The following is a 21930-nucleotide window of genomic DNA, read 5'->3' on the forward strand; positions in this document are numbered from 1 at the left end:
GGAAGTTCCCTTCAGAAATATCGAGCCATGCTGCCTCTGTAGCCGTCCACAGTTGCGAAAGTGTTGCCGGTGCAGGATTTTGTACACGAACTGTCCCATGAATCTTCAGTGGGATTCACGTCGGGCAATTCGAGAAGCCAAATCATTCGCTCGGATCGTACAGCATGTTATTCAAACCAACGCAAACAACTGTCGACCGTTGACATTTCGTACTGACATCCATTGTTTGGGAACACGAAGTTCATGAACGGCTCCAAGTGGTCTCTAAGTATCCGAACATAACCAGTTCCAGCCAGTGATCCAAATAAACACATCCCACACCATTAAGAAGCCACCACTAGCTCGCACTGTGCCTTGTTGACAACTTGGGTTCATGGTTTCGTGGGGTCTGCACTATACTCGAACCCTACCATCTGCTTTTGCCAAATGGAATCGGGACTCATCTGACCAGGCCACGGCGTTCCAGTCGTCTAGGGTCCAACGGATACGGTCACGAGGCCAGGAAAGGCGCTGTTAGCAAGGTACTAGCGCCGGTCGTCTGCAGCCATGGCCTATTAACGCCAGATTTGACTGCACTGTCCTAACGGACAGGTCCGTCGTACGTCCCACATTGATTTCTGCGATTATTTCAGTGTTGCTTGTTTGTTAGCACTCCCAACACGATGCAAAAACAGCTGCTCTCGGTCGTTAAGTAAAGGCCTTCGGCCTCTGCGGTGTCCGTACTGCGAGGTAATGGTTGAAATTATTCTCGGCACACTCTGGATGCCGCGGATCTCGGAATATAGAATTCCCCAACAATTTCCGAAATGGAATGTCCCATGCTTCTAGCTCCAACTACCATTCCACACTCAAAGTCTGTTAATTCCCGCCGTGCGGCCATAATCACGCCGGAAAACTTTTCGTATGACTCACCTGAGTGGAAATGACAGCTCCTCCAATGCACTGCCATTTTATACCCTGTGCACGCGGTACCACCGCCGTCTTTATATGTGCAAATCGCTATACTACGATTTTTGGTACCTCAGTGTATGCTAATTAATGTTAAAGACTAATCAACTAATCATGTATACACAACCTCTAAACTAACTCGCCCCACACCATGTCGATAAAACTTGTAACTAACTAGCTAACTATTTGGCTGCAATAAAAGTAACTCGGTACACATCATGTCGATAAAACCTGTAACTAACTAGCTGACTCTTTGGTTGCAATATTCCTTACTGATGAATCACACATTGGTTGCATGTCTGAGATAATTATTTTTTAAAAGTTTCATTTTGGTTTGCTTTGTGTATGTAATGAGTCTAGTCACATACATGCTGAATGACGCGTGTTTGAATGTCATGAGCGCAATACGTGGATCCTCTGACGTATACCGCAGCAGAATATCAGCTAAGGATTGCTTACAAAGCCCACAGAAATTCTGGCCATATGTAAAGGCTATCAGTAGTACGAAAGTTAGTGTCCAGACACTCAGGGACAAGACAGGAGCTTTATAAGTATGTGTATTGTGTATTAAACTGGGGACCTAGAAACGAAACGACGGAGAGGCTTCGTCCCGCCGTAGCCCTCAGTGGTTCATACCCCACAACAGCCCCAGTAGTCGACGCACCCCACTGCCGCCCCACTCAACCCAATGTTACTATGTGGTTCAGCCCCTGTGGAGCCCCCCCGCCCCACTAGGAACGTCTCATAACAGACGAGTGTAATCCCAAATGTTTGCATGGTAGAGTAATTCTGGTGTACGCTTACGTGAAGACAGCGTTTGCGCAGGCGGCAAAGGGGAACCAGCCCGCATTTGCCGAGGCAGATGTAAAACCGCCTTAAAAACCATCCACAGGCTGCCCGTCACACCGGATCTTGACACTAATCCGCCGGGCGGATTCGTGCCGGGGACCGGCACTCCTTCTCGCTCGGAAAGCAGTGCGTTAGACGGCGCGGCTAGCCGGGCGGACCACTTTAGAAGTAAGGTGGAGAAGGGAAGAAAGGAAAGGGAACGGAGGGAATCACTGCTGTCAGTTACATCGGGACATCATGCGGAATCAGCGGCGACGAGTGAAAATGTTACCGGACAGCGATTCGAACCCGAGATCTCCTGCTGACATGGCAGGTGCGTTAACCACTGCGCCATCCGAGACACAGCGTTATTGCAACTCAACGGAATATGTCACACGCCTCACGGCCGATCCACACTCCCACCGAGCGCCACATCCCCGTAGTCCCTATCCAGTTCCTCCATATTCACTCTCCGAGAATTTGTGTATCCGCACTGAAGGAGATGGATCCATTACCCAGCTATGACAGTCAAATTATACGAATGTGTGGTGTCTGTTTCGAAAGAACGAACATCACGCATTCACTACATAAGACGTGAACTGAAACTTAGCGTACCAAACCAAAAGCAGAAATTCTGAATTCAATTTTCAAACGTTCCATTACTCAGGCGGACTCATTACTATTATTTCAATTTATTTCTCACGCCACTAAAAAGATGAGTAACTTAGGTACTGATGTATGTGCGCTTGTGTGTGTGGTTGCAAATATTGAACAAAACACCAGACGTCGATGGAAACCCTATCAGATTCTGTGCCGAATTGGCCACTAAATTAGACACTCTTTTCACAATCGTATACTGTAGAGCCCTCTAACAAAAAACTGCACCCACTAATTGAAAGAAAGTGTGGTGTCACCGCCAGACACCACACTTGCTAGGTGGTAGCTTAAATCGGCCGCGGTCCATTTAGTACATGTCGGACCCGCGTGTCGCCACTGTGTGATCGCAGACCTAGCGCCACCACAAGGCAGGTCTCGAGATACGATAGAGCACTCGCCCCAGTTGTACGGACGACATTGCTAGCGACTATACGGACAAAGCCTTCCTCTCATTTGCCGAGAGACAGTTAGAATAGCCTTCTGCTAAGTCCATGGCTACGACCTAGCAAGGCGCCAATTGTAACAGTGCACGTATCTTACGAGTCTCATTTGTATAGTCAAGAGAGATGTATCACAAGGAGTGAATAAAGTTAAGTATATTCCAGCTACGTACTTTTCTTGCTACCATTCAATAGTTATCCTGTTCCAGACTTCATGCCCGTCTGCGTTAGATAGCGTGCCTATCGGCCCCCTCAAAATAACACTGTGTCGGCACATCTGTCGACACATCATATGGCGACGAGTAAAGAGTTCTTTCTAATTGCTTACATTTACTTGTGTCATGGCTTCGCCACAATCTCCAGATGTACTGTCCGAATTTTATCGCTTACAGAATCAGCAGACGCAGGCGTTATTGGATGCCCGTGGACAGCTCGCCCAGGGTCAACGTGCCATTCAAACCGATGCGGCAGCCGCCGCTTCACCGCTACCGCAGACACACCATGCCGTTGCACCGCCGTTTCGCAGTTTTAACACGGCGCACGAATCGTGGCCAGAATGGTCCCGTCAGTTCGCCTTTCATCTAGCCGCCTACAGAATTCAAGGTAATGAGCGGCAGCCGTTTTTGCTTTCTTGTGTTGGTGTGTCCACCTACCGTGTGATAGTGAAATTGTTTCCCCGACGCGACGTAGCAACTCTGTCCTACGAGGAAATTTTGTCTGCTTTAGATGCCTATTTCAAAGAAACAGTTAATGTAGTTGCAAAACGGTATACGTTTTTTCGTACGAAACGTACGGCCGGTCAAACTAATAGGGAGTGGGTAGCAACATTGCAAGGACTTACTAGGGACTGTGCCTTTGACTGTGACTGTGGCCTTTCTTATTCAGATACAATGGTGCGTGATGCAATTTCACAGAACGTTTCTGATGTTCGCATACGGGAGCAAATTTTGAAACTAGTTAATCCCTCCCTTCAACAAGTGATAGACATATTAGATAGACAAGACACACTTGACTGTGCTCAGGAATCTTTTGAAACTTCGCCAGCAGTGTGTAACATTAACCGGCCCGCTGGACGCGCTGCGCGGCCCGGCAAACTGCCCTCGCACACGTCCACACAGCTGCCGCCACGCTTTAAACCAGGTGTGCCGCGCCAGCATACAAATGCAGTGAAATCATGCCCGCGGTGTGCTACTAGACATTCGCGTGAACATTGCCCGTCACGCCAAGCTATTTGCTTTTTATGCAATAGGAAAGGACATGTTCAAAGTGTTTGGCAGAAAAAGCTCAGATCAGACAATCACAACCATTCCCGGCCCTTTGCTTCGCGCCGGAATCGAACCAAGGACACTCAGGCTCGTGGACCTTCGCCCATGGACATTCATGTCGTTAATTCCACTTCGTCCAGTGACACTTTCTCTAACAGTGCTTGTGTTCGTCTCACAAAAACTGTGTGTCGACGTCGCCGGAAATCACGTCAATTAGCAAGTGATTCTGTACCAGTGTCTGTTCAAATTGCACGAGACAGTCGCTCTTGTCGTCAGCAGGACAATAAACTTTTTGTAGATTTGGACTTTAATGGCAAGGCCATACCATTCCAGCTCGATACCGGAGCTGCAGTTTCATTGCTCAATCACGACACGTACAAACAACTGGGCAAACCTCCGTTGCGTGCCGCAAATGTTAAGCTAACCACATATTCAGGACAGAAAATTCCTGTGTTAGGACAGTGCAGCCTTCTTGCAGCATACAAGGGACAAACAAAACTTGTGTCATTTTACGTTCTTCGTTCTTCTACTGCAGTGAACTTGTTTGGTTTAGATTTATTTCAATTGTTTAACATGTCTATTGTAAATCAGGTCCTATCAGTGAATCAGACTGTGCCTTCAGACAGTGTTTCTAGGTTATGTGACGAATTTGCAGACATTTTTGCACCGGGCTTAGGTTGCACTAAAAACTATGAAGCACATTGGGAACTGAAAGTCAACACGCAACCGAACTTGTGCCGAGCGCGCAATGTTCCTCACGCATTGCGTGATGAGGTCGCAAGAACATTAAATGATTTAGCATCACAAGGTGTAAGTGAATGTGCGCAATGCCTCTTCCATTTCAGCTCCTCTTCATCGCTTACGCCGTACAGGTGTTCCGTTTCTCTGGACGACGGAATGCGAACGCGCCTGTCGCCAGTTGAAATCGGCGTTGCTTTCTAATACTTGCCTTACGCCATTCGATCCCCAGAAACCCCTTTTGTTGATGGTCGATGCATCGGATTTCGGGATCGGTGCTGTGCTTGCGCACAAAGTTGGCTCCCATGATCGCCCTATTGCCTTTGCGTCCAAATTGCTCTCGTCTGCGCAAAGAAGTTATTCCCAGATAGAGAAAGAAGCTTTGGCTCTCGTGTTTGGTGTTACTAAGTTCCATGATTTCTTGTATGGTCGTCACTTTACCATCATCACAGACCACAAACCTTTGACATCGCTTTTTCATCCGCACAAGCCTGTACCTCCGCGTACAGCGCAGAAATTCATTCGCTGGTCTATTTTCCTCTCGCAGTACCGCTACGATATCTTGTATCGGTCCACTGCTAAGCACGGAAACGCCGATGCGTTGTCCCGTTTGTCTGTTGCTGAGGATAAAGCATTCGATTCTTCCGAACTTGCTTGCATGTTCATTGATGCGGAAACCGATGAAGTGGTCGAATCGTTTCCGATTGATTTTCGTCGTGTAGCTACAGCCACGGCTGCTGACCCTGTCCTTGCTACTGTTTTGCGTTTTGTTGCTACGCAATGGCCTTTGTCAAAGTCTCGGATTGAGGATCCGTTGGTTCGCAGATTTTTTGCTCACAGGGAGAGACTTTTTGTTCGACGTGGTGTTTTGTTGTTGCGTTCTGATAATGATCAGTCCAGAGTCGTGGTCCCACGTTCGTTACAGTCCTCTGTTTTACGGCTTCTTCACCAAGGACATTGGGGTATAGTGCGAACGAAACAACTTGCTCGTCAGCACTGTACTTGGTTCGGAATCGATGCTGCGATTACGAATATGTGTTCTTCTTGCATGGCGTGTGCCGAACAACAATCCGCACCGCCGCGAAAAGTCTTTGCATGGCCAACAGCCACTTCCCCTTGGCAACGCTTGCACATTGATTTTGCTGGTCCATTCTGGAGTGCTCGATGGTTGGTTCTGGTCGATGCCTTCAGTAATTTTCCTTTTGTTGTCCGGATGTCTTCCACGACGTCCTCCGCCACCATCCAAGCGTTGTCTGCTAGCTTTTGCATTGAAGGTCTTCCGCAGACTATTGTTTCCGACAATGGCCCACAATTCATGTCCGCAGAATTTCAGTCATTCTGCCAGGCCAATGGTATTCAACATCTGACATCCGCGCCGTTTTCGCCTCAGTCAAACGGTGCCGCTGAACGATTGGTCCGGAATTTCAAGTCACCGATGTTGAAGTTGAAAGAGTCGCATTCTCGGGAGGACGCGTTGTTGCTCTTTTTGTCTTCGTATCGCTCTCAGCCCCGAGATGGTCGCTCGCCGGCTGAGTTGCTCCACGGTCGTCCTCATCGCACCTTGATGTCTTTGCTGCATCCGCCGCATCAGGTTCCTGTGCAGCGGCAGACTCCTGCTTTTGCTCCAGGCGACGTTGTATTTTATCGCAACTATCGAGGTTCACGGCGTTGGCTCGTAGGGCGCATTCTTCGCTGCCTCGGCCGCGCGATGTATTTGGTTTTGGGGGCCTCTGGTGAGGTGCGTCGGCATCTCAATCAGCTGCGCCTCTGTCGTCGCACGGGTTCTGCCGCTCCCCGTCTGCTTTCAGCGACGGTGCCGTCCGGTCAGCGCCCTGGGGACCCATCTACTGGTTCGCCTCATCCCCAGGTGTTACCGACGATGCCTTCCATTTTGCCCCATGACGACGCGCCGCCGCAGCCGCCGCCGCCGCCGCCGCCGCCTGTTCTCCCGCCGACGCCGCCCGCATTCGACGCTTCGCTGCAGCCGCCAAGCGCCTCCCTGGGTCACGCGCCGCCAATCGCTTCCCGTGACCAGCCGTCCTCCGCCGTGGAACTCTTGCCCGCTCCGGACCACATGACGTCATCGCGCGTCGGGTACCCCGACGCAATGGAGGTCGACCCTTCGGCCCCTCCTGTTTCTTTTCGGGCGCATACGCCGCATGTTGACGTGCACTCTGGACTAGGTTTTCAGGCGTTTCCTAGCTCCCCTCGGACCGAATGGCCGGGTGCGGGTGGCACAGCCTCGCCTGTTGTTAGGCTCCCCACCTCATCGCATACGTCAACATGGGATCCTCCCCACGGCGGGCGGAAGCCTTATCACACGACCGTTCGCCGATTTGCGGGGGAGGAATGTGGTGTCACCGCCAGACACCACACTTGCTAGGTGGTAGCTTAAATCGGCCGCGGTCCATTTAGTACATGTCGGACCCGCGTGTCGCCACTGTGTGATCGCAGACCTAGCGCCACCACAAGGCAGGTCTCGAGATACGATAGAGCACTCGCCCCAGTTGTACGGACGACATTGCTAGCGACTATACGGACAAAGCCTTCCTCTCATTTGCCGAGAGACAGTTAGAATAGCCTTCTGCTAAGTCCATGGCTACGACCTAGCAAGGCGCCAATTGTAACAGTGCATGTATCTTACGAGTCTCATTTGTATAGTCAAGAGAGATGTATCACAAGGAGTGAATAAAGTTAAGTATATTCCAGCTACGTACTTTTCTTGCTACCATTCAATAGTTATCCTGTTCCAGACTTCACGCCCGTCTGCGTTAGATAGCGTGCCTATCGGCCCCCTCAAAATAACACTGTGTCGGCACATCTGTCGACACATCAGAAAGCACAAGGCACAACCGTGAAAAAATGCTAACAGAAGAAATCCACAAAACCATCGTCCAAGCCGTGGCTCAAGGCAGCCAGGTATTTGCAGTATTTCTTGACTTCGGAAAAACATTTGACTCAATACCAAACCTAAACTTACTATCGAAAATACAATGATATAGAATATAAAGAGAGCGCGATAAATTGTGTTGAGGACGTATTGGTACGGAGAACAGACTACGTTGTCTCGGATGGACAGTCATCGACAGACGTAACCTTAGGTGTGTTCCAGGGAAGTGTGTTGGCGCCCAAGCTGTTCACGTTGTATATCGATGATCTCAAAGACAATATTAATAATAACCACTCACTTTTCATACATGATATGTTTATCTATAAAAAGGAAACAGCTGCACAAATATTCATTCGCGTATTCAAAAGATTTCAATGTGCAGCACAGACTGACAACGTGTTTCTTAATGTCCACAAATCTAGAACTGCGCGCTTCAAGTAACCAGACACGATAGTATCCTATGAGAACAATCTCAACGAGTCACAAATGAAAATGGAACACTCACACTAACACTTGATTCTAACAATTTGTAATGGATATAAAATGAAACGATCACATAAGTTCAGCCATAGGTAAAACGCGTAGCAGCCTGTTGTTCATCGGTGGAATACGAGAGAAATACAATGAGTCAACAGAGGAAAATGCTTACAAAACACTCGTACGACCCATCCTACAATATTGTTCAAACGTGTGGGACTTCTACCAAAAAGAACTTACAGGGAATATTGAGTGTGTACAGAGAAGGGCAGCATGAACACAGGCTTGTCGCGGAGTTGCTGAAGAAACTGCAATGCCACGCATTTGAAAATAGAAGAAAACTATCCTGTGAAGCCACACTTACAAAGTTTCATGAACTAGCTTTATGTGAGGAATCTAGCAATATACCATAACCCTTAAAGTATTTCTCCCATAGTTATCGTGAAGACCAGGTTAGACTAATAACAGCTGACAGAAAGACATTAAGCCGGACAGAAGGGCCGAGCGGTTCTAGGTGCCACAGTCTGGAACCGCGCGATCGCTGCGGTCGCAAGTTCGAATCCTGCCTCGGGCATGGATATGTGTGATGTCCTTAGGTTAGTTAGGTTTAAGTAGTACTAAGTTCTAGGGGACTGATGACCAGAGCAGTTAAGTCCCATAGTGCTCAGAGCCATTTTTTGAAAGAAATTAAGCAACTGTTCTTCCCACGCTACATACCTGATTGGGAAGGGGAAGAAACACTAATAATTTCTACAATGGGCAGTATCCTCTTCCATGCACTTCACAGTGATTTGCAGAGTATAAATAAAAACTCAAGTTCAGAAAATAGAGAACATCTTGAACAACTAGATACAGGACGTTCATATTCACAGGATGTGTACATTAGTATTCTATCGCTTGCGCCTTGTCCCGCAGTAACGGCCATGGTTAACAGGATTTGGCGTGTTAATGTTAAGAGGTGGTCGAATGCCCTTCCTACCGCCACCCCATACCTCCCGGCACAGAATTAGTGTACCCCAGTTGTCTGCGTCTAGTGTAAATCGTGGAATAGCGTGAATGTGTTGCAAGTGTCTGCGAGTCGTGTAATCGAGGCGGGACGTGCAGACCAGCCCGGTATTCACCTAGTAGGATGTGGAAAACCGCCTAAAAACCACATCCAGGCTGGCCGGCCCACGGGCTGTCGTCGTCGTTAATCCGCCGGGCGGATTTGATCCAGGCCCGGCGCGGCTACCCGAGTCCAGGAAGCAGCGCGTTAGCCCTCTCGGCTACCCTGGCGGGTAAAACGTGTACATTAGTATGTTCTACAGAAATGATTAACATGTGAACCATGTCAGCGCGCAGGTTGAAGGTCAGCATCGATATCGCAACGCAACACCGCCTACCGGTAAAATGTGCCAGCGGCTATTTTTGTCGCTATAAACCGAAGGTAATGGATCAGTGTGACTTGAGCAGACGTGCAAGAGGCATTACAGATGACCGCGCGAACTGTACCGTCAAATCACTGAGTTTGAATGAGGGTGCATTATTGTTATGAGAGAATGCGATGTATCAATCCAGGAAACTGCTGCTAGTGCGTCAGCAGTGCAACGGGTTTGTACAGAATGGTTCACGGAACGCCATAGAACACGATGAGATGGGTCAGGTCGCACTACCCAGACCATCCCGCGAGAAGATCGACATCTCATCCGAATGGCATTACAGGACAGGTGTTTGTGTGTGTGCTCCTCGATTCTGATGCAACAGTACAACGCAGCGTACACTGTCAGGGGTGACAGTCCGTCATCATTTACTACGGTATCGGTTACGTGCACGTCGTCCACTTCTCTGCCTACCTTTGACGCATGTGCAGCAACATGCTAGACGGCAATCGTGTCTGGTAGGACGCCACTGTAGACAGGAATGGCATCAGATACTGTTTCCCGACGAATACAGGTTCTGTCTGTCTGAAAATGATGGATGCATTTTGGTTCACCGTGCACACGGGGAGCGGCATCACAGTGACTGCATTCGCACAAGACCTTATGAAATGGTAACTAAACCAAGACCCTACGCTGTCGACAGGCGTTGATATACATCAACGGGGACAGTTGAAAATGTGTGCCCCGACCGGGACTCGAGCCCAGGATCTCCTGCTTACATGGCAGACGCTCTATAGATCTGAGCTTTATCCATTACACGCTCCCCGTGCGACCCACGTTCCCAACTTAATGTCTACACACCACATTCGTAGTGCCCCTGCCCACTACACTCATTACTCGCGGCAGACAATCTCACCGAGTCCCGAAACAGTTCGGACAATACATGTGCATCCTCACAGAAGAAGCAGGTCAATGGCAGGTTACCCTTAACTGCATGGAGATGGTATCTGTTCTTTCGGACATGCCCTCGGTGGCTCAGATGGATAGAGCGTCTGCCATGTAAGCAGAAGATTCCGGGTTCGAGTCCCGGTTGGGGCACACATTTTCAACTGTCCCTGTTGATGTATATCAACGCCATTCGACAGCGTAGGGTCTTGATTTAATTATTTCATTCCACAGCGCTGCATGGTCACCAATGGTATTTGTTCTTTCGGACATGGCCGAAAGAACAGATACCATCTTCATATAGTTAAGGCTAACCGGCCGTTGACCTTCTTCTTCTGTGCGGATGCACACATACTGGCCGAACTCTTTCGGATTGGTAAGATTATCTGCCGCGAGTAATGAGCAGGGGCACTAAAAATGTAGTGTTTGGACATTAAGTTGGGAATGTGGATCTCACGGGGAGCGTGCAAGGGATAAATCCCTGCAGTCGCACTATCCTCTGTGCCCTTGGTGGCTCAGATGGATAGAGCGTCTGCATGTAAGCAGGAGATCCCGGGTTCGAGTCCCGGTCGGGGCACACATTTTCAACTGTCCCCGTTGATGTATATCAACACCTGTCGACAGCGTAGGGTCTTGATTTAATCATCATTTCGTTCTAGAGCACTACATGGTCACCGGTGGGACATGTCCGAAAGAACAGATATCTTCATATTCATCAAGGCCTTATGGTGAGGGGTGCTATTCGGCAGAATCACAGATCACAGATGGTGCGCGTCCAGGGCATTGTGACGAGTGTGACCCACGTGAATGACGTTCCTGCGATCCGTAGCCATACCTTTCTGCACAACACCCCAGAAGCCATTTTTCAGCAGGACAATGAACGATTACATGTTGCTGCATGACCACGTACCTTCTCGACGTCAAAAGATGTCAGCCATTTGCCCAGACTTGTCGCCAATCGTAAATGTATGGGATGTGGTGAAACGACGGGTGCAGCGTTGTGACCCAATGCCAATCACCGCACTGAAATTTGAAACGAGGTGAATACAGCATTGATGGCTATACCACAGGACGCTATTCGCGCGTTATGTGCGTCGATGCCATAACGTATGGACAAGTTATCAGGGCCCATGGGGGACCCTGTGCCTAGACCTACTAGAAAACAAGACACGTGCTGCTCTGAGGTGACTGCAATGCTAATCATTTCTGCAGAACATACTAATGTACATATCCTGTGAATATGAACGTCCTATCTCTAGTCGTTCAAAGTGTTCTGTTTTCTCTGAACATGGGTGCAGCTGTAGGCAACTATTCAATAACTAATTGAGTTTTATATGGTACATGATCTATGCTTTCATAGCCCAGTCCATCCTTGCCACATCGTAGTGTTTGTTAACCCTTCCCTAGATTCTGGGTCTTCCTCGTCTTCTAAACCCAGAAAGTCTTATGGAGGGTTATGTGGAAGACAGTCTGGTTTCTAAAGTCAGTACATGCTCAAGTGTTTAGAACCTTTTCACTTCTTATCACTTGATATTGCGGAGCTTGTACAAGCGCGTTATTCTCCATTTGAAAGTATGATCACTGTACTGAATTCAGAAAGATTCGTTTGATCTTTCTTTGTAAAAGTAGTGCCGGTTTTTTTTTTTTTTTTTGGTCCTTCTACAGATCATACAGATCAGGATATTACTCCCATATAACAACATTGCTTGTGAGTAGAGGTAAGCTTTTCAAGATCAAGAATTTTTTTCTTCCTTTTTCGAGACCAAAATTTTATAATCTTCTGTAATAGGTTTCAAATTCCTTTCGGCCATTCCGGTTTGGTTTCTGCGAGATCTCTAAATGCCGGCATGGCATCGTCTTCCAAATCAGATAATATCTTGTCCCTAGAGAGGTATATAGAAACGGGTAGTTCCACTCAAACATTCTGCTGTCGTGCGTGGTAGCAGCGCTGTCTAGGGCGCTTTGTCACGGTCCGCGCAGCTCCCTCCGTCGGAGGTTCGAGTCCTCCCTCGGGCGTGGGCGTGTATGTTGTCCTTAGCGAAAGTTAGTTTAAGTTAGATTAAGTAGTGCGTAAGCTTAGGGATCGATGACCTCAGCAGTTTGGTCCCATAAGACCTTACCACAAATTCCCAAAAAATTTACCTTCTGTCATCCGCAATGAAACTTATGATCATGTCAGTAGTTCTGTTTGTCTGTAATTACTCGATAAAACTTCTTTATTCCCTGTGTGTTCCTCCTGTAAAATATCAATAATCTTCTCTTCCCTTTCTCAGACCGTAATGTTCTTTGCGTTTCGCTCTTGATCTGCGCAAAACATTTCTCATTCGTCTTCAGTTGAAACTTCTGGGCTGAGAGGCCTTAGTCGATGTATAAAATTTCCACCTAACGTTTCGTTTCCATCTGTGGCAGACATCTTCTGAGGTCGTGTGGCTACTGCCACTGAGGCTCCAGGTACTCTCGCATTTATAGAGCGCATAGAGGGCACCACCACTCGTCACGTGATGCCGACGGTATGCCCATCTTTGGAAGGCGTCATCATTCTCGATTAAGAGTAATCCATTGTCACTCTGCTGGGGCAACGTCGACATCCTTCTTTTTCTAACTTTAAAACTTCCTCTTTTCTATTAAAATTATATGGTGTTTTTGAATCTCTATTGCTTCTCTATACATGCGCGCATGATAATGGGATATTCGTGGTAGGACGCTTGTCTCATTAAATTTAATTTCGTGGTCCCCATCTCGAAAAACATTCTCAGCTGCGGCCGATTTTTCGATCTGTCCTAAGCGACAGTTTCTCTCATGTTTGACTAAGCGGGTGTTTACACTTCATTTCGTTGTTCCAATATATATACTTGTCCATAACTGCATGGGATTTTATATACCACAGGTGTTGGTAAGGGGTGTCGCACGTCTTTTGCAGTTCTTAAATATTCCTTAATCTTCTTGGTGGGCCTGCAGATTGTTTCGATCCCATAGCTGGCCAGAACTGTCTCGATACGGTCCGTGACTTTATTAACGAACGATAGGGGACCGTTGTTGCCATTGACTTCTGGCTTCTTTTCTGCTTTGATGTTGGGCTCGATCAATTTCCTTGCTGGTATATCCGTTTTTCATTAAGGCTGACCGTAAGTGATTTAATTCATCTTGCAAGAAAGACGGCTCGCTGATTTTGTTGGCTCTGTCCACCAAGGTTTTCATGACACCTCTTTTTTGCCTAGGATAATGGTTTGATTCCTTATGGACGTATCGATCCGTTTGAGTGTTCTTTCTATATACCTTGTGGCCCAGCGTCCCATCCACCCGTTGAATTACCGACACATCCAGGAAATTGAGTTGAACGTTAATTTCTTTCTCCATCGTAATCCGTATCTTCGGGTTTATACTGTTCAGATGCACCAAGAAGACATCCAGCTCTTCTTCACCATGAGTCCACACTACAAATGTGTCATCAGCATAGCGGTACCATTTAGCTGGCTTTTTACCGGCAGTCTGCAGCGCTCGCTGTTCGAAGATCTCCGTAAATAAATTGGCAACCGCTGGGCTGAGAGGGCTTCCCATCGTCACCCCGTCGATCTGTTCGTAAAACTCGTTGTTGTACTGGAAATAAGTTGTCGTCAGGCAGTGTTTAATTAAAGCGACTATGTCAGTCGGAAAAATATTTGCTATAGGTTCAAAACTCCTGTGTGTAGGTACCGCATGCTCTAAGACAAAATCACACATTCTAGTGGATCGTAGCCATACGTGCATCTCTGCTTGCTCGTCATCAGTTGGCTCGTGAACAACACCGACCATTCCTATCCCGCATCGTTAGTGGTGACGAAAAGCGGCTTCTCTATACTAACATAAGGGAAAGAAAGAAACTTTCGATCCCAAACAAAGCAGCAATTCTCTGTGCGAAGACTGCTCAACCACAAATCATAATGTTATGTTTTGCATCCGGTGGAACAGCGAATCATTGCTGACTGTTATTGTCAACTCCTGAGACGTCTTGCAGTCGCCGTCCAAGAGCAACGACCAGCAAGACAGCATTAGGTGCTGCTACTCCGAAGACGGCAAGAGCTGACAAGTGCGAGAATTATCGCACAATCAGCTTAACAGCTCATGCATCGAAGCTGCTTACAAGAATAATATACAGAAGAATGGAAAAGAAAATTGAGAATGCGCTAGGTGACGATCATTTTGGCTTTAGGAAAAGTAAAGGGACGAGAGAGGCAATTCTGACGTTACGGCTAATAATGGAAGCAAGGCCAAAGAAAAATCAAGACACTTGCATAGGATTTGTCGACCTGGAAAAAGCGTTCGACAATATAAAATGGTGCAAGCTGTTCGAGATTCTGAAAAAAGTAGGTGTAAGCTATAGGGAAAGACGGGTCATACACAATATGTACAACAACCAAGAGGGAATAATAAGAGTGGACGATCAAGAACGAAGTGCTCGTATTAAGAAGGGTGTAAGACAAGGCTGTAGCCTTACGCCCCTACTCTTCAATCTGTACATCGAAGAAGCAATGATGGATATAAAAGAAAAGTTCAGGAGTGGAATAAAAATACAAGGTGAAAGGATATCAATGATACGATTCGCTGATGACATTGCTATCCTGAGTAAAAGTGAAGAAGAATTAAATGATCTGCTGAACGGAATGAACAGTCTAATGAGTACACAGTATGGTTTGAGAGTAAATCGGCGAAATACGAAGGTAATGAGAAGTAGTAGAAATGAGAACAGCGAGAAACTTAACATCAGGATTGATGGTCACGAAGTCAATGAAGTTAAAGAATTCTGCTACCTAGGCAGTAAAATAACCAATGACTGACGGAGCAAGGAGGACATCAAAAGCAGACTCGCTATGGCAGAAAAGGCATTTCTGGCCAAGAGAAGTCTACTAATATCAAATACCGGCCTTAATTTGAGGAAGAAATTTCTGAGGATGTACGTCTGGAGTACAGCATTGTATGGTAGTGAAACATGGACTGTGGGAAAACCGGAACAGTAGAGAATCGAAGCATTTGAGATGTGGTGCTATAAACGAATGTTGAAAATTAGGTGGACTGATAAGGTAAGGAATGAGGAGGTTCTACGCAGAATCGGAGAGGAAAGGAGTATGTGGAAAACACTGGTAAGGAGAAGGGACAGGATGATAGGACATCTGCTAAGACATGAGGGAATGACTTCCATGGTACTAGAGGGATCTGTAGAGGGCAAAAACTGTAGAGGAAGACAGAGACTGGAATACGTCAAGCAAATAATTGAGGACGTAGGTTGCAAGTGCTACTCTGAGATGAAGAGGTTAGCACAGGAAAGGAATTCGTGGCGGGCCGCATCAAACCAGTCAGTAGACTGATGACCAAAAAAAAAAAAAAGAAAACTCCACGATAACACCCTCCCACATTCTACTAGACTGACAAAAACATTGTACAAAGGTTAGGTTGGGGCTTTATTCCGCACTCACCTTACTCAACCGTTCTTGTGCCCTCGGATTTTCACCTTTTCCGCTCTCTAACGAGCAGCCTTCAAAAAACTTCCTTTCTGGGTGAAAATGCTCTCCGAACGCGGTTCAACCAGTTCTTCGCTTGAAATCAAAACCACTTGATTTCCGCAGTAGTTGAATCGAAAAGTTATCTCAGCGTTAGTAGATTGTTGTAAATACTGAAGGATAGTGTATTCTCTGCTATATGTACCAGTTGCGTTTATTAAACGTCTGCAGCACTGCTGTTTATAACGTCTCTTTTTCATAATTATCCGGAACTGTTTCTTCTTGCACTACAGTCATTCTGTTTTCTTCTGTTCGTACAAAGTAAGCAACGTTGCACTTCATTTTCACTGATCCTCGCACTAGTTTGCCGCCATATCTGAGCGATAGTCGTGCCTAATTGAAAAGTGGAGTTCTTGGTTTCAATTCCTGCTATTTTCAGGGATAATTCCTTGGTAGGATGATCGGAACGGTGTAGACTAGGCTCGTGATACTAACTAAGGAGATTCTTCGATAAGATATAGCGGTTCAATCGTCTGGAACCCGACAGCGGCCGGGAGAGCAGTGTATTGGCCCCACACTTCTCCATACTCTACGCCAATGACGCCGTATGGTAGTGGACGGGACGGCGGCTCTTTGGCATGGCGCGGTCTACAGGAAATAATCGCGTCATTACTTCTTTTCTCGTGATCGAGTCCCACGTCATTGTGTTTCACTTCCTCACTTCCCCTGTGCGTAAACCAAACTCAAACCATTATATGAGCAGCGAAAACACAAATAATCCTGAGTTAATAACGAGCATCAAAACCTATTCAGGGATTACTGAACGCAGGGTTGTCGTAGCGAGGCTGAATACTGTAATCCTCAAATCCTCGAAAAATAATCGAAAAATATACCTATTAAAAAAGAAGACAAAAATTCCCTCGACGCCTTCCTGAGAGACAATCTCCACTCATTGCAAAATGGTCCAAATGGCTCTAAGCACTATGGAACTTAACGCCTGAGGTCCCCTAGACTTAGAACTACTTAAACCTAACTAACCTAAGGACATCACACACATCCATGCCCAAGGTGGATACGAACCTCCGACCGTAGCAGCCGCGCTGTTTCGGACTGAAGCGCCACTCATTGCAGATTAATACTATAAGTGTAGACCAAATGTGGCTTAAATTCAAAGAAATAGTATCGGCAGCAATTGGGAGATTTATACCAAATAAATTAACAAATGACGTAACTGATCCTCCATGGTACACAAATCTGGTTAGAACACTGTTGCAGAAACAACGAAACAAACATGCCAAATTTAAACAGACGCAAAGTCCCCAATATTGGCGATCTTTTACAGAAGCTCGAAACTTAACGCTGATTTCAATGCGAGATCCTTATAGCAGTTTGTCTCTAAACCTAGCAGGAAATCCAAAGAGATTCTGGTCGTAGGTGAAGTATAATAGCAGCAAGAAACAATCAATGCCTTCTCTGCACGATAGCAGTGGAGATACTATCGCAGACAGTGCTGTCACAACAGAGTTACTAAACACAGTCTTCTGAAATGCTTTCACAAAAGAAGACGAAGTAAATAGTCCAGAACTCGAATCGAGAACAGCTGCCAACATGAGTACCGTAGAAATAAATATCCTCGGAGTAGTGTAGCAACTTAAATCACTTAATAAAAGCAAGTCTTCTGGTCCAGACTGTATACCAATTAGGTTCCTTTCGGAGTATGCTGATGCATTAGCTCCATACTTAACAATCATATACAACAGTTCGCTCGATGAAAGATACTTTCCCAAAGACTGGAAAGCTGCACACGTCACACCAATATTCAAGAAAGGTGGTAAGAGTAATCCACTACATTTAAGGCCCATATCGTAAACGTCGATATGCAGCAGGATTCTGGAACATATATTGTGTTCGAACATTATTAATTACCTCGAAGAAAACGGTCTGGTGACACACAATCAACATGGGTTTAAAAAACATCCTTCATGTGAAACACAACTAGCTCTTTATTCACATGAAGTGTTGAGTGCTATTGACAAGGGATTTCAGATCGATTCCGTATTTTTGGATTTCCGGAAGGCTTTTTACACGGTACCACACAAGCAGCTCGTAGTGAAATTGCGTGCTTATGGAATATCGTCTCAGTTATGTGACTGGATTTGTGATTTTCTCTCAGAGAGATCACAGTTCGTAGTAATTGACGGAAAGTCATCGAGTAAAACAGAAGTGATTTCTGGCGTTCCCCAAGGTAGTGTTATAGGCCCTTTGCTGTTCCTTATCTATATAAACGATTTGGGAGACAATCTGAGCAGCCGTCTACGGTTGTTTGCAGATGATGCAGTCGTTTATCGACTAATAAAGTCATCAGAAGATCAAAACAAACTGCAAAACGATTTGTAAAGATATTTGAATGGTGCGAAAAGTGGCAGTTGACCTTAAATAAGGAAAAGTGTGAGGTCATCCACATAAGTGCTAATAGGAACTCGTCAAACTACGGTTACACGATAAATCAGTCTAATCTAAAAGTCGTAAATTCAATTAAATACCTGGGTATTACAATTACGAACAACTTTAATTGAAAGGAACATATGGAAAATGTTGTGGCGAAGGCTAACCAAAGACTACATTTTATTGGCAGGACACTTAGAAAATGTAACAGACCTACTAAGGAGACTGCCACCACTACGATTGTCCGCCCTCTTTTAGAATACTGCTGCGCGGGGTGGGATCCTTGCCAGATAGGACTGACGGAGTACATCGAAAAAGTTCAAAGAAAGGCAACATGTTTTGTATTATCGCGAAATATGGGAGAGAGTGTCACAGAAATGATACAGGATTTGGGCTGGACATCATTAAACGGAAGGCGTTTTTCGTTGCGACGGAATCTTCTCATGAAATTCCAATCACTAACCTCGCAGGAGAGCTTCTGTGAAGTTTGGAAGGTAGGAGACGAGATACTGGCAGATGTAAAGCTGTGAGTACCGGGCGTGAGTCGTGCTTCGGTAGCTCAGATGGTAGAGCACTTGCCCGCGAAAGGCAAAGGTCCCGAGTTCGAGTCTCGGTCGGACACATAGAGTATCGTGTTGTACGTCATTTCTGCCTTTTAAGGGAAAGAATGCTGCAACATTCCATACCGTGTTGTTTGCAGTATATGGCAACAACTCATCATCGAGTGGCACAGCGGCTAGTTGGTGCCTACGCTTTCAGTCTGAGCAGACGTCTCAATAACGAAGAACAAAGTCGCAGATCATCTCTCTGTAAAAAAAAAAGAAAAAAAAAAAAAAAAAAACCAGGAACTTAAAAGGAAGTGGAAGTCCTGCTGCTTCAAGACCAATTAATAATCAGTCATGGAAGATATTGCCTGCCACTTTCCGCGAATGCTTACAACCATTCAAAATGCCCTCCCAACAGATGCATCAGCAGAAATGTTGCGGCTGTGTCAGGTCTATACGAATGAGTTCTAGCCGAATAATCGTCATGTACTAGTGCTGTTTGCATCATAATGGCCCCTAGACAAGGAGAGAAAGCAACAGTGAAAACAAGTGCAGTCATCATCGCTAAAAAAAAACAGTCATGGGGCAAGGTGGTGTTGAGTGTTTTCGAGACGGTCATGGTGTAGCTGACAGATTATTCACGTTGGAGTAAACGTTCACAGGAAAGAAACATACTATCGGAATCTCCTGTCGATGTTATAGGGGATTGTAAAGACGAAGCGTAGCGGGATGCTGTCCGAGGGGGTGGTAAAAAAATTGTGGTAAGCTTTTGTGGGACCAAACTACTGAGGTTATGGCTCCTTAGGCTTACACACTACTTAAGCTAACTTAAACTAACTTACGTTAAGGACAACACAAACACCCATGCCCGAAGTAGGACTCGAACCTCCGACGGGGGGAGCCGCGCGGACCGTCGCAAGGCTCCCTAAACCGCGTAGTTCACCGCGTGGCCCGAGGGGGTGTTTCTCTCCACGATAGCACACGAACTCATTCCGTACAGAGCACAATCGTATACGATGCGCTTTGAGGTATCATATTTCGCAAAAAAAAATTCAAAAAATGGCTCTGAGCACTATGGGACTTAACTTCTGAGTTCATCAGTCCCCTATAACTTAGAACTACTGAAACCTAACTAACCTAAGGACATCACACACATCCATGCCCGAGGCAGGATTCGAACCTGCGACCGTAGCGGTCGCGCGGCTCCACACTAAAGCGCCTAGAACCGCACGGCCACTCCGACCGGCTTCATATTTCGCCTCATGCCTCTCGTAATCTCCTGACATGGCACCAGTGACGCTTTCTCTTTTCTCATATGAAGAAACCGTTAGCTGACAACTAACTCCAGAATGTTGACGAGGGTAATTTCGAGGTGTAACGTTTCGTGAATAGCCAACATGCAATCTCCAATGAGAGTCTCCATCAAGCCATCCATTGTTGGAAAAAAAAGCGTCACATCGAAGGGTGAATATATAGAAGAGGAATAAGACCACCGTCAAGTTTCATTGTCGGATCCCGATTTTTTTAAAGTTATAATTACAGCTTATGACTATCCATGTTACATACCAGATGGTTACAATTAAAGTGCAGCTACCTGCAGTGTTACTGCATCAATGCAGGACCGCATTATGCTCGAAAAAGTAGTTCCAATTTTCGCCACCAGGTGCAAATCTGGCGCTGTACAGCATATCGTCGACGTGTCTGGTACTCATACTGACCAAACTGCATAAGCGGCTGTTAATGATAAAATCAACATTATGCCTTCTGATTTGTTTGACCTTTTCTGCTTGTGGGCGGCTCCTAATCCGCATTCAAATCAAATGGTTCAAATGGTTCTGAGCACTATGGGACTTAACATCTATGATCATCAGTCCCCTATAACTTAGAACTACTTAAACCTAACTAACCTAAGGACAGCACACAGAGAAAATCTCTGACCCCGCCGGGAATCGAAACCGGGAACCCAGGGGCGGGAAGCGAGAACGCTACCGCAAGACCACGAGCTGCGGACAATCCGCATTCACAGCACCAAATTTGCACCTGGTGGCAAAAATTGAAACTAATTTTTCTCCAGCATAAGTCAGTTCCGCGTTAACATCTAAGAATATCTGCAAAGTTCCGCTGCTGTACGATGGTTAACAGTCCACATTAGAAATATGTGAGTAGCTGCACATTACTTATAACCACCAGTAACTGTCATTACATGTAACTACTAGCTGCACCCAGCCAAGCTTTGCTGTGACTCAGTTTGCTTAAATGGCAATGAAAGAAAAGAGAAATCACGCGTTTCTAACATATATGGGAATTGGATGTACCTCCTAATCACCTTCTGTCCCCTGTTTCTGTCCATCTCTCCCTCCCCCATTCTTTGTCCATCTCTTTCACCTTCGCTCTCTCTCTGTCCATCACCTCCTCCTCCTCTTCCTCTCTCTGTCCATATTCTCCCCCGCCCTCTCTCCATTTCCTCCTGCCTGCCCCCGTTTCTCTTTCTCTCTCTCTCTCTCTCTTTCTCTCTCTCTCTCCCTCTCCCCCTCTCCCTCTCCCGCGTGGAGTGGCCGCGTTGTTTGAGGCGCCATGCACGGATTGCGCGGCCCCTCACGCCGGAGGTTCGAGTCCTCCCTCGCACGTGGGTGTATGGCGTTGTTCTTAGCATAAGTCAGTTTACGTAGTGTGTAAGTCTAGGAACCGATGACCTCAGCAATGTGGTCCCTTAGGAATTCACACACATTTAAACATTTTTCTTTCCCTCTCTCAGTCCAGCAATCCTCTCCCCCTTTCTCTGTCTATCTTCTCCTCTTCCCCTCTCTCATCTCCCCTGCCTGTTCTCTCTGTTCATCTCCTCCTTCCCGTTTTCTATGCCCATTTCCACTCACCACTCTGTCCATCTCCTCTTCCTCTTCTCTCTGACCGTGAGCCTTGT

General features: G+C 46.5%; 1 non-coding gene across 1 annotated transcript; it reads left to right on the forward strand.

Moving 5' to 3' along the window:
* The first annotated feature begins 10624 nt into the window (after positions 1–10624).
* Positions 10625–10699, forward strand: Trnat-ugu (transfer RNA threonine (anticodon UGU)). The gene has a single exon. It is a non-coding gene; the product is annotated as a tRNA-Thr (tRNA).
* The last annotated feature ends 11231 nt before the right edge of the window (positions 10700–21930 follow it).

The sequence above is a fragment of the Schistocerca serialis genome, chromosome 9 (genome assembly GCF_023864345.2).
Source record: "Schistocerca serialis cubense isolate TAMUIC-IGC-003099 chromosome 9, iqSchSeri2.2, whole genome shotgun sequence".
Taxonomy (NCBI): domain Eukaryota; kingdom Metazoa; phylum Arthropoda; class Insecta; order Orthoptera; family Acrididae; genus Schistocerca; species Schistocerca serialis.